Here is a 13737-nt window from a genome sequence, read left to right on the forward strand (position 1 = left end):
TTGCCCATTTTCTAATTGGATTGTTGTGTTTTTTGTTGTTGAGCTGTGTGAGTTCTTTGTATATTTTGGATATTAACCCCTTATCTGATATGTGGTTTGCAAATATCTTCTCCCAATTGTTAGGTTGTCTTTTTGTTTTGTTGATGGTTTCCTTTGCTGTGCAGAAACTTTTTAGTTTGATGTAGTCCCATTTGTTCATTTTTTCTTTTGTTTCACTTACCCGGTCAGACAGGGGACTTGAAAATATGCTGCTCAGACCAATGTCAAAGAGTGTACTGCCTATGTTTTCTTCTAGAAGTCTCATGGTTTGGGGTCTTACATTCAAGTCTTTAATTCATTTTGAGTTGATTTTTGTGCATGGTGTAAGGGAATGGTCTACTTTCATTCTTTTGCATGTGGCTGTCCAGTTTTCCCAACACCGTTTACTGAAGAGACTCTCCTTTCTCCATCGTATGCTCTTGGCTCCCTTGTCGAATATTAGCTGTCCATAAACATGTGGGTTTACTTCTGGACTCTCAATTTTGTTCCGTTGATCTGTGTGTCTGTCTTTGTGCCAGTACCATGCTGTTTTGGTTACTATGGCTTTATAGTATAATTTGAAATCAGGGAGTATGATACTTCCAGCTTTGTTCTTTTTTTTCAGGAATCCTTTGGCTATTTGGGGTCTTTTTATTGTTCCATATAAATTTTAGGATTCTCTGTTCTATTTCTGTAAATTGGGTATAGAAGGAAAATACCTCAACATAATAAAGGCCATATATGACAAACCCACAGCAAATATCATTCTCAATGGAGAAAAACTGAAAGCTATCCCTCTAAGAACAGGAACCAGACAAGGATGCCCACTGTCACCACTCTTATTTAACATAGTATTGGAAGTCCTAGCCAGAGCAATCAGGCAAGAAAAAGAAATAAAAGGGATCCACATTGGAAAAGAAGAAGTGAAACTGTCACTCTTTGCAGATGACATGATTTTATATCTAGAAAACCTTAAAGAGTCCACTAAAAAACTTTTAGAAATAATAAAGGAATATAGTCAAGTTGCAGGATACAAAATCAATGTACAAAAATCTGTTGCATTTCTATACACTAACAACGAAGTAGCAGAAAGAGAAATTAAGAATACAATCCCATTTACAATTGCAACAAAAAGAATAAAATACCTGGGAATAAACTTAACGAAAGAGGTGAAAGATCTGTACACCGAAAACTATAAAACATTGTTGAAAGAAATCGAAGAAGACACAAAGAAATGGAAAGATATTCCATGCTCCTGGATTGGAAGAATTAACATTGTTAAAATGTCCATACTTCCTAAAGTAATCTACAGATTCAACGCAATCTCTATCAAAGTGTCCATCCCTTTTAATTATTAGTATTTTGAAAGGTTGCATGATAGCTCAGCCAGATCATTTAATTATTTATTTTAAATTGAAGACCCAAGTTTTTATCCTGTTTTTATTAGACAATTAATGGATTGTGAACAGCTAAATCCAAAAATACAAATGTGTGAAAATAAAAAGTTATCTCTCTCCTTTTTCTAAGTCAATCCATAAGTAATCAGTGTTTGATTTGGCAAATAGCTACTTGAATTTTCCTTAATTTATATAAACATACAAAAATATACAGGGCTCTATTTTTTTGTATTCTTTTCATTTTTTTTGACAAAATGCAGGTTTAGTCACTTAAAATACCTTTTAAGTTCAATAGATAGAAAACATTATTTTGTTTTGTTGAGGTATAATTGACAGACAACATTATGTCAGTTTCAGGTGTACAACATAATTATTCAACATTTGAATACACTGCAAAATGATTACCACAATAAGTCTAGTCAACATCTGTCACCACACACAGCCACAGAATCTTTTCTCGTGTAATAACTTTAAGATTTACTCTCTTAGCAACTTTCAAATATGTAATACACTATTATTAACTATAGTCGTCACACTGCACATTATATCTCCACAACATTTATTTTATTAGAAGGCATTACTTTTAACTGCAGCATAATCTCACCATAATATTCCATTATGTTCCACCATTGTTAATAAATACTGGCTGTTTCAATGAATTTTATAATTATTTTCAAGATGAAATATTCTTTTATATTTAAAAACTAGATGCACAATGATACATATTTGACAAATAATTGGTTTATAAAGAGATCATATTACATATTTATATAATATATACATAAATATTATTCTGCAACTAGCTTTTTTCATATAATTTACATAGCATCTTGTCACCTCACTATATAGAGATCTGCTTCATTCATATTAATAACAGCCTCATATTCTAGAATATAAATAGTCCTTAATTTATTTTACCATTCCCACAGATGAACGTTCAGTTTATTCCCTTTTTTTTAACTATTACACACAAAGCTGAAATAAATATATTTGTATGTAAACCTTTATAACTTATTACTTTTTTTCAAACTCATTCCTAGAAATGGATTCCCGGGTCAAAGGGCATGCACAATTTAAATTCTAATAAAAGACAGACAGATTATTTTCCAAAAGTAATAACGTCCTCTTATGTCAACAGTATATGAAGGGAAATATTTATTTCTTCACACCTTTTCTAATAATAATGTGTTAATTTCTTTTCATTTCTGTCAAGTTACTATTTGAAAATTGATACCTCTGAAGTTTAGCACTACATGCTGATTCTCAGACCCCCATCAAAAATGCCATATCCTTTATGAATCCTTTCTTCATTCTCTCCTTGTAGATATCACTCGTTTCCTCTGAAACCTTTGTAGCACGTGTTTTCTCTTTTTCATATTACACTTCACGCTGAATCGAGCTTTCTTATTTTATATCTCTACCACATTGTAGCTCAAAAAGGATAGGTCACATATCTTACCTATCCGCATAACTTGCACAACATTTGGGCAGTGGCAGTACACAATTGGAGATGCTCCAACTTTAAAATAGGATCCAGTTGATCAGTCAGACAAATGGGAGCTTAAAATTAAGAATTAAATGTGGATGATTCTGTGTCCTCTTGGAGGAAATTGCAAGTGGATTGCTGCAAAATTCTATCACTGACAAAAACAGTTGAACTAAACAAATCTACCAAGTTCATTTATCAGATCTACCCCTGGAATATCCAGGGTAGGTAAAGCCAATCGACAAGAGTATGACAGCATCACATGTTTATAAGTCAGAACCCTACACAGAAGCAAATTCAAAAGGAAACACAATAGAGTAACAAAGTGATTCTTTTTAAATTTGTAGGTACCTTATTTTAAAGTGAACTCAGATAAAATGCTTACCGGTGAATAAAAGACAAAGAAAGAAAGATTATAACTCAGCCTACAAATGAACAACTAAAATGCAACAAAGCTAACATCGATTGAATATGGCTATGTCCCAGTGTTTTGAGAGTGGCCTGCATATGTTATCCCCTTACACACACACACATCCCTGTGCAGTAGATATTCTTATTATCCACATGTTGTACATGGGGAATTAACTTTCCAAAGACATTGTATGTACAAGGGAACTGAGTTGAAGGCCCAGATCTGTTCGAGTCTAGCCTGCCTTTATGTCCCACCCCTAGAGCTTCTAAAACAGAAACCAGATGACTTTGTCAGAAGTGCTAGAGAAACTACAATTTCATTAAGGGGGAGAATGGAAGGATGACATCCAAACCAGTCCAGAGATCTTATTACGCTATCGCAGAAGTTAGAATCTCCTCAGTGTCAAAAACCCATGAGAAAAGAAAAAAACAAACAAGGAGTGTTCTCCATACCATTAATTCATAAGGAAAAGGAAAGGCTCAAAGATGACAAAGATCCAGTTTTAAAATATATAAACTATGCAAATATACAGGAATGAGTAACAAAATGTACCTACCGAGCACAAACAGCACAGTCACTTAAAACTGGGATAAAGTTCCGTTTCTAAGCATTTTCTTGGCTGACTACACCCAGTCTTCTGAACTTGAGCCACCTGCCATGAAACATAAGTGATAAATGCCACATTAGCACTTCCTTGCTGGGTGCTCAGAGCCTTAACCAGCTCCTCTTAGTTCATCCGGCCTAATTCTCCTGTTTTCCAAAGTTCCCAATGTCTGCTGTTCTCTTAAATATTGGCCTTTCAGTTTTCTCTTTGCTTCCTTCTTGAGACAACAAGGCACTGATAGCGAAGGCGTCTGGATTCAATGCCCCTCAACTGGATTGAATCAGGGAAGGCCCTTCGCTGGGCAGACAACTCCCACGAAATCTGAGCCCAATCATGATCGAGACAGAGATGACAGAAACTGAAAGGTGGAAGGTGAGGGCTATGACTCCAGGAGATTCCGACTCGAATTCTTAAGCTTACTGCCGTAGAATCCCAATAACATTTAACCTACTTGATCCTCAGTTTTCTCATTCATATCAAGGTCATGAGAGTATCTGCTGTCATTGTGAGGATTAAGTTAGATGTCCCAATTAGTGGAAGGTAGTTATTATTATAAGTATTAGCAGAGTCAGCCACTTTTAGACAAAACTAAAAATAAATTAAATGCCAAATAAACTTCTAAATACCATAAAGGTAAGTTTTAAAAACTGTATAAAAAAAATTTCTTCATTATCTCTACATCTAATTAAAGATAGGATTCAGCCCAGGTACAGTAGAGGATGAGGAAATTGCTGATGGGCTCACTTAAATTCTGAACGAACTGCCTAAGGGCAGTGCCTCACACCTGTAGAGAGATGCTCAAATACCTGAAAAACAAGAAGTTCTGTGGGTATGTTCAGAAGGTTAATGTCTCTCTTCTAAGAAAGGAGAATGAGAGCAGAAACTTCGAGAGGAGAAATGATACTGTGACTGTATCATAGGTAGTGGACAGAATTTTGTTGAGGGCATACTGATAGCAAAATATGGAAGAAATCTCCAAGAGGGAAACACGATAGATAAGCTCATCCTCTTGTCTTTTCCCCTCCACAGACTTTAACCACAGTAGCAGTATGGCCCCATCTCATCTAGGTAATGGTGCTTCAATGATGTACTTATGTTATTAAGTGGCTCTTATTGAAAGAGGTGATCGGTGATAAGCTATCCCAAATCAGAACACACGTGTCAGCCACCAGCCTAAGGCAAGATGTGTAAGTGAACTGACTAAAGGGCAGCAGTAGACTTTGGTCCTCAAAAGGCAGGAGGGCCAGAAAGCCATTCCTTAACAGATTTGAGATGGACGATGTCAAAGTAAAGTGGCAGGGGCCAGCCTCATGACCTAGTGGTTAAGTTTGGCATGCTCTGCTTCAGCAGCCTGAGTTCAGTTCCTGGGCACAGACCTACAGAGCTTGTCAATGGCCATGCTGTGGCACCGATCCACATATAAAAAATAGAGGAAGATTGGCACAGATATTAACTCAGGGTGAATCTTCCTCAAGCAAAAAGAAGATTGGCAACAGATGTTAGCTCAGGGCAAATCTTCCTCAGCAAAAAAAAAAAAAAAGTAAAGTTGCAAAAAATTTAGAAACTTCTCCTCTAGTTCTCAGGAGAGGAGAAGAAATGGTTTAAGTTAGGAGATCAGGCAGTCCAGTGGAGGGTTTGAGTAGAATTAACACAATTGGATGGAGACAGAGGATGCAAAATGAAAGTGATGGAAAAAATGAGGAGTTAATTTCCAGAGCAGAAATCTGCTTCAGTTGGAAGTGGTCTTGACAGACAGAACCAGAATGACGTTTTTGGTTCCATTTGCTATAACTCATTTAAAACAGACCTTGTGCTAATGTGTGGGTGGACCACAACGCATCAGAACAAATTAAACCTTTCTATATCTGGTTCTGTTATTGCATTAGCTTATAATCTTTGTCTCTATTTTAATTAATCTCCAGTTTCTTGTAGTCTGATTTCTTCTGAGCTGGAGTTGCTGATCCAGGCTAACCCTCTAAGCCATTTTAAGGCAATAATTTCAGAAGGGTCTCCAGGTAAACAATAGGCAGCACTCATTTGGTATTTACACTTATAAAACCGTGCTGTTGGTGCTTTCATTTCTTTGGTTTTCCTTAAAGTAATTAGATAGGCCACTTCCCTTATGCCACATGTAAGGAAACATTTTACCTTCCTCTGTTCTAGGAAAACTCTCCTCCATCATCAAAGCAAAGCATAAGCTAACAGTCAGAAGCAAGTGTTAACTCCAAGCTTGTGGTTATCTTTAATTCAATTAGTCAACCTTACAGAGTAGAAGGGAGGGATGGAGGAGGGAGGAAAACCCTAGTAAGCACTATGCCATATACTTTGAAGCACGATCTTATAACTCTTCACAGGGATTCTAAGAGGTAGTTTTTTCGAGAAAATGTCCATTCAAAGAAGTTAATTATTCAAAGTCATGTAGCAAATATATATCTGTCTGGATCCTAAATTAACAGATAAATCAGGAAATCGCATTAAGAAGTTGTCTACTCAAGAAATACACATATCAGGGCCCGCCCTCTAGCTGAGTGGTTAAAGTTCCACGCACTCAGCTTCCATAGCCCAGGGTTCACGGGTTTGGATCCCAGGTGAGGACCTACTCCACTCATCAGCCATGCTGTGGAGGCATCCCACGTACAAAGTAGAGGAAGATTGGCACAGATATTGGCTCAGGGCAAATCTTCCCCACACACACACAAAAAATACACATATCAGTAAAGGTTCTTTAGCTTTGGCTTTAGCTTAGAAAAAACTCAATGCCGGGAAACACTAAAGAAAGTCAGAGCTAAGGCAAAAACAAAACAGGGAAATCACAAGATGGAAGATCTCAAGAGAGTGGATAAGAAGAATAAACAGGTACAGAGAAAGGGAAAAGGCAGGGGTGGGGGGACAAGAGACAGAGAGATATTAATCTGAAAGCTGAAATGCAAGGACTAGAGAAAAGGAAAGGATCACAGACATTTGGTCATGTCTTAAGAGTGGACGAAGACAATCGTAACTCTAAAAGTCAATGCCCTAAAACTGTCACAGTCAAGAGGAGGCTAAGGAGAATGACAACTAAATGTAATGTGGCATCCCAGATGGGATCCAGAACAGATAAAGGACGTTAGGGAAAAACTAAGGAATTCTGAGTAAAATATGGACTTTAATTAATATTAATCTATCAATATTGTTCATTAATTGTAACGATGTACCATATTAATATAAGATGTTAATACTAGGGGAAACTGGATGCAGGGTATATGAGAACCCTCTTTACTATGTTCACAATTTTCCTTCAAACCCCAAAGTATTCTAAAATAAAATGTCTCTTTTTTAAAAAGTCAGCAGTCTAGAAACAGATTCTTAATGGTAACTTTGTCCCAGGAAAAATCCTAGAAGCATAAATCCAAGGCTCCCAACTCTACCCTGTATAGGGATAAGGAACAAAGACCCTTATAAATAAAATATTGGTATAAGTCTTGATTCACTGAGGTGTGTTCTTTTATCCCACATGTAAATAATCTACCAATTAAAAAATGAAGAAAACTGTGCCTTTAAAAAAAACCATAGACATTTTCTTAGTTACCAAAAATTAAAAATTTAGCCTTGTTTAATTTTATGAAGGAAGGAAATAAACAACCTTCTGTTTGTTTAAACAGATTACCTGGAGAATGCAACCCTAATCAGGTAATACCAATTAAGCGTCTCCGGAAGCATACTAAACTTCTGTATCTGGAGAAAGCCAAGAATATCAGACCAAAAGTAATTAACTAGCATTTCACACACCACAGATGGATGATCTCACATCCAAAGGAAAAAAATGAAAAGGAGCTCAGTGTCACTACTATTAATTTTATCAAAAAAACTAATACTATTAAGCAGAAAAGGACCCAGCCGTAGCAGAATCATAGCATACACAGTTCAGTAACTAGTCACTAAACAATACACACATTACTTAACAAAGGGCCCTAAAACACAGATATAAGGAGAGACTATCCCCACATTATTCTGAATATCTACCTCAGCCTGCTCTTTCCACACCTGGAAATGTACGTCTGTCTTTTCAGAACGATCTTGCATCTCCCGTCAGGCAGCTGAGCCTGAAAAGTTTGAAAGGGGCCCAAGGCCGACTGTGGCCACTCGAGTTGACGTAAAATCAGGACACTTTCAAAGGATTCTACTGAATGTCAGGTTTGAGTCAAAGTTTTAATTTCACAGTAGATTTAACCGAAGAGATTTAATTTTTACCGAATTAAAAAACGCATGCCTTACAACAACGCCCCAGCCCTCCAGGAGTGAACTCAGACCTAGAAAGTTTGATCAGAGCCCCAACTAGAAAGAAAAAGGCAATGATGCCCGATGCCCTAGCTTAAAACCTCTGAGGCTCAGGATGGAGGAAAATGGAGAATTAATAATCTGTAAAAAGGACGCCGTTCTTGCTGACTGGAGTCAATTTTTTCCATCAAAGGGCACCCATCTGCACTCAGCACACTCCTCCCTAGGGCACTTTTATACGAGTGACACAAGCCACTCCCAGTAATTGAGGGGAGGAGAATGATGGCGAATATCAGTAATCAATACTATGCGAGTGTCTTCCATGCCTGTGAGCATGCGTGAGATCTTAAGGGAATACAAACCACCTGTGAAAATATAATCCTGTTAAGGAAAGAAGAAAGGGGGAGAAAGCAAGGTAATAGATGTCAGCTGGTGATGAGAAAAATGCTGAGTAGAGAATAAAATGAGTTGTGACTAATATTAATACGTCGCTAGCATGTGGCGGACACCGTGATAAACTCTTATATACGTTATCTCATCCTCACAATGATCCTACGATTTGGATATCATTCAAATTGTAAAATGGAAAAACTGAGGGTCACTGGGCTTTAATGGATTTGCCCTATAAACATTTTGAAATTCTAGGCATAAGACAAAATCCAAGGTCTGTTTCACTCCCCAAGCCTTTGCTTTTTCCACTAAATTATGCAGTCCGAAGAAGAAAGTTGGCATCTGGGTAACATAATCTATAACACGAAGTGAGTTCCAAAAAATTCACATTTTAGTATAAACCTTAATTCCCCATCCAGATTGCAAACTCCTTAAGACAAGGACCAACAAGTTCAAGTGCCTCTAGGGATAATAATATTTTATATGTATATAAACTTAATGAATCAAAAAATATGCTTCCATAAAAATTTGAGTTTGCAGGAGCTCAAGTGAGGTATTCTACCAATAAAAGAAAATAATGATGATCTGTTTCGTAGTAAAAAGTTGATCTGTCAATCTGTGGATCTGTACATTTGAGATTGTACATTTTATTGTATGTAAATTATAAATCAATTAAAATAATAAATAGTAAGAAAAAAAATGGGCTTTGATTTCCACTTCTGATTATGCCAGATGTAGCAGACCCACATTCCTTTTAAGAACAGCATGAAAATTCAGCTAAAAAAAAAAATCCTTAAAGAAATTAGATTGCTGCTAAGAAAATGAACATTTCAGAGGTCGAAATCCAGGAGAGAAGGAAATTCAGTGAGATGAGTCAGATGTTTTGTGTCCAGCTTCTCTCCTTGTGTTGTATGTATTTTCTTGGTTATGGGGACAGGCTGAGAAACCAAGAAGAAGGTGACTGCTATTGAAATCATCAGAGAATTCCAAAGACTTTCAGAGCTGAGGAGACAAAAATTGCATATTGGAGTGCTGATTTAGGATTCGACAGAAGAGGCCAAGACTTCGTAAAGAATGAAGACACAAAGAAGTAAGACCAACAAACAGTGGCTTTTCCCCTCAATATATTTGCTAAATACTTACACTACATGGGGACAGAGTCTAGAAAGCCAATAAGAAATAGCTGAAAACAGTAGAGTTTTTGCAGTCTTAAGGTAATAAAAATAGAAATTGGACTTTAGCAACCACCAAGAAAGAGAGTCCCATACGGTAATACTAAACAGCAATGAGAATGTAATTCATGCAGTGTGGATGGATCGCACAAACATAATATGGAGATGCATAAGCCAATTACCAAAAAAGAAGTAAACATGATATATTCCCATTTATCTCTGTATAAACTTCAAGAATGGACAAAATTAATCTATTGTGATAAAAATCAAGATTGTTATCTTTGGCGGAGTAGTGACTAGAAAAAGGTAAAGAGGAGACTTTCTAAGTGCTAATAAGTTTTAGTAACACGGTGTGTTCACTTGAGAAAACTCAGTGAATTGCGTACCTATGATTCATGCACTTCTTTCAATTAATATTATAATGAAATAAAATGTACTTACACAAAGAAATCTTATCTACTACCCTTTGCCTGTTAACAAAAGCCAAAACATCACAAAATGAATGTATATCTAATATATACATTTTTTTTGAAAATTTAGATATGCAATGTCTTTTAAATACTTTAGGCATTTAAAAGTGCGGAATTCTGGGGGCTGGCCCCGTGGCCGAGTGGTTAAGTTCGCGCGCTCCGCTGCAGGCGGCCCAGTGTTTCGTTGGTTCGAATCCTGGGCGCGGACATGACACTGCTCATCAGACCACGCTGAGGCAGCGTCCCACATGCCACAACTAGAAGGACCCACAACAAAGAATATACAACTATGTACCGGGGGGCTTTGGGGAGAAAAAGGGAAAAAATAAAATCTTAAAAAAAAAAAAAGTGCGGAATTCTGCATACCTGTAGTATAGCCATATTTTGAGCCAGAAAATGCCGTACTGATGAGAATGCTAGATTTTATTAATAAGCATTTTATAATGTCCTGCAAGGAACACCATGAAATTAATATATTTCTATATCTGAATTCTGTATAATTTTCATTGTGCTTTCACATTTAGATATCATTTAAAGATATATGATTTAATGAGATAGCTCACTTAAAGATAGCTCATTAATATCTCCATGAAGAAGGCAGAACAGAATTTTTTCTCCATTTGGCAAATGAAAAAAATAAATAAACCAGCGTCAGAGGAGTTCATTTGTTCCTGTTTACACGGCTAGTAGATGGCTGAAGTGAACATCTATGTGTTGGCTTGCTCAGGATCTCTTCCCATGTATTTTAACATTGCTTCCCCCCTTCTCTTTGTCACCTTGTACTGTAAATCAAGGTCCATCACCACCCCCCTTTTGCTGTTTTTGGTCATATGAAAACAACTGAAATCAATCAGATTATACCACCTAGCAATCAAAATCTTGAATTAAGTAATACATGAATTGAAAGTAGTTGGTCTGAGCATACATCTGGCAGTGCCCTAACAAAGACTGTCCATTCGTTTCTGCTATCTAGATGTCTGAAGCTTCCCAGCATCTTAACTACTTTCTCATGACCTAATTGTTCACCTTTTACTTTGACTCTGTAGATTACTCAGTATCCTTTTAGATTAATAAGCCAAAGTTAGTTTCTATTGCTTACAACCAAGAATGCTTCTGAGTTCTGTGATCTACCAGTAAATTATAAGGCCAGATCTATAACCCATATCTCCTCAACCCAAGGTCAGAGCCTTCTCCAGCTCACAAAGGAACATTCCATGTGTGCCACAAAGAAATACTACTGCCACTCAGCAAGATAAATTACTGAAAGTTGAATATATCTCTAACTGAAGGCACAAGTTAATAAAGTAGAATAGAGAAATGACAATCTTGAAGGAATTTCAAACAAAATTAATTTAGATTTTTATTTGGTAATGCCAGAGTTTTCTGATAACTCGACAGTAGAAATCTTGAGTTTCCACTGATGACAATTTCATTATTAAATATTCTAAGATTAGCTCAAAATTGTGCAATGAAAATAACTTCACTCTAAAACCAGGAAATTCAACTTGAAAGTTTTAGGTTTAGCTTTCCAAATAGCTGATTATTTTTTTCAAAAAAACTTTTTTGAATTTAATTCAGACTGATGGCCTTTCCTCACATAAATCATTATTTTTCTCAAAAAGCTGAGGGAAATGCAAATCATAGAGATAATGGGATTCAATTATCCAGAATGCAGAAAAAAATAGCAGAACACAATGTTAAGCACATGAAGTAATAAGAAGCATGTGAGAACAGGACAAGTGATTTTTTTTTAATAGGATGAAATTTGCTAGTAAAACTAGTTTATGTCAAAAAAAATCAAATATTTTAAAGAGGAGGAAAGTCTAAAAAAATAAAATCCACACTGGGAAGTAAGAAAGCTGACAATACTGTCAGCTGTGATTCACTGAAGAAGAAGCTCGAATAGGGAAAGTAGAATGTATTGTTTTGCTAAGAAAAATATGATCAATTATACCAGATATCGCAAGACATCAGCCCAAGAAGCCAACAAACATTGAAGAAATCTTTCACAGCATTCTTTGAAAGCCTCTAAAGTTTCAAAACTAATAGAAGGGTATTGTTAGTCTGAAACTAGTTTTCTCCATAGAAATGACTCAACAATGATTCACTTTTATTAAACTAATTATTAGGCTACAGATCAAATCATGAGCCAATAAAACGAGCTGAAGATGACTAAAATAATTCATCAAATGCTAATTTCCATCTCCGCAACCCTTTGACAAGAGACTCTGCAACTAACAGGAGACTTATGAATGCTAACTCACCCAACATACTGGGCAAATCCAAAGACAAGGTTGATCAGGCTTGGCTTGAAACATGTAAAAACAGACCATGGAAGCTGCAAAGAGAGCTCTGAAGCCTTCTTGGGTACTCTATCACTTATTTATTTCTACCTCTTAATATCCTTTTGATTTCCCCCACGCTGCCTATCCATAGTGATAGTTCAGCCTTTCAAAGCATGATCATGATCGAGAAACCCATAAACTCCCACCTAGCCTCAAATATCTTTTCTTTTCTCCTTGCCTACACAAGACCATTTTCAAGTTATCAACCCATACTTCCCTCTCATATCAACCTATAACATTGGGAGAGTTTAAGGTCTCTAGGCCAAACAGAATCATTACTTTGGGAAGGGGGTAGTCGGATATTCTCTCAAAGAAATCAAGAGGGAAAAAAAAAGAGAGAAGAAGAAGAAGTATGTCTTATACCTGGGTCAGTCAAATCCTCGCCCAACAAATTTTGCTGAGCAGAGGATCCTCACCCCATTCAATGATGGTTGAATGGGTCCAAATGGAAGAGAACTAAGTGGGAGGAATGAAGACTTGGAAGAGTTAGGAAGACCACATTTCATCACACCAACTCCAAAGTTGGGGTATAGGGAGAAACATAAAACAGAGAGAGAAAGATACCTTAGATTTTTGAGATAGGACAACTTATGTTTATGGAGTCTCTAGGATCCCATGAAAGGGGAGTTCTCTCTGCTCAGTATTTGGAGAAAAAAGATATTGTCCAAGTTCCTGGGGGAATAAGACGTCTGAGAGCACAGAACAAGATAAAGATTGTTCCTAATTCCAAGATACAAATAGCTCATTAGCAATCATGTGAGGAGGAAGTCCATCTGATCTAGACATTAAAATAGCCACCTCCTCTCTTTCCATGCATGGAAACTTTAGAGGCAGGTTAAAGCTTTCAACCTGGCCTGGCCTTGGACTGACTTTTCAACCCTGACCTCACATTCCCCCAAATCCTTATTGAGCATCTATTCGATTAGTCACTATGCAAAATTACCTGTCTACATAGAAGTTTTGCTTGTCCCTGGTATACAGTGATACTAATTTTCACCCAGGTTGAGGTTACTTACCTCCAAAAAGACAGTTACCATGAGTGAAGTTTTGGATGGAAGTAGCCCATGGGATATAAGCTCAGAAGCTATACACCCTAGCTAGACTGGATCCCACACTAGCAGGTAGGATGACAAGGCTGAGAGAAAGGGGTACGAGTTTGTTTATGGGCATATATATTCCAGGTGAA

This window comes from Equus quagga, chromosome 2 (genome assembly GCF_021613505.1).
Source record: "Equus quagga isolate Etosha38 chromosome 2, UCLA_HA_Equagga_1.0, whole genome shotgun sequence".
Taxonomy (NCBI): domain Eukaryota; kingdom Metazoa; phylum Chordata; class Mammalia; order Perissodactyla; family Equidae; genus Equus; species Equus quagga.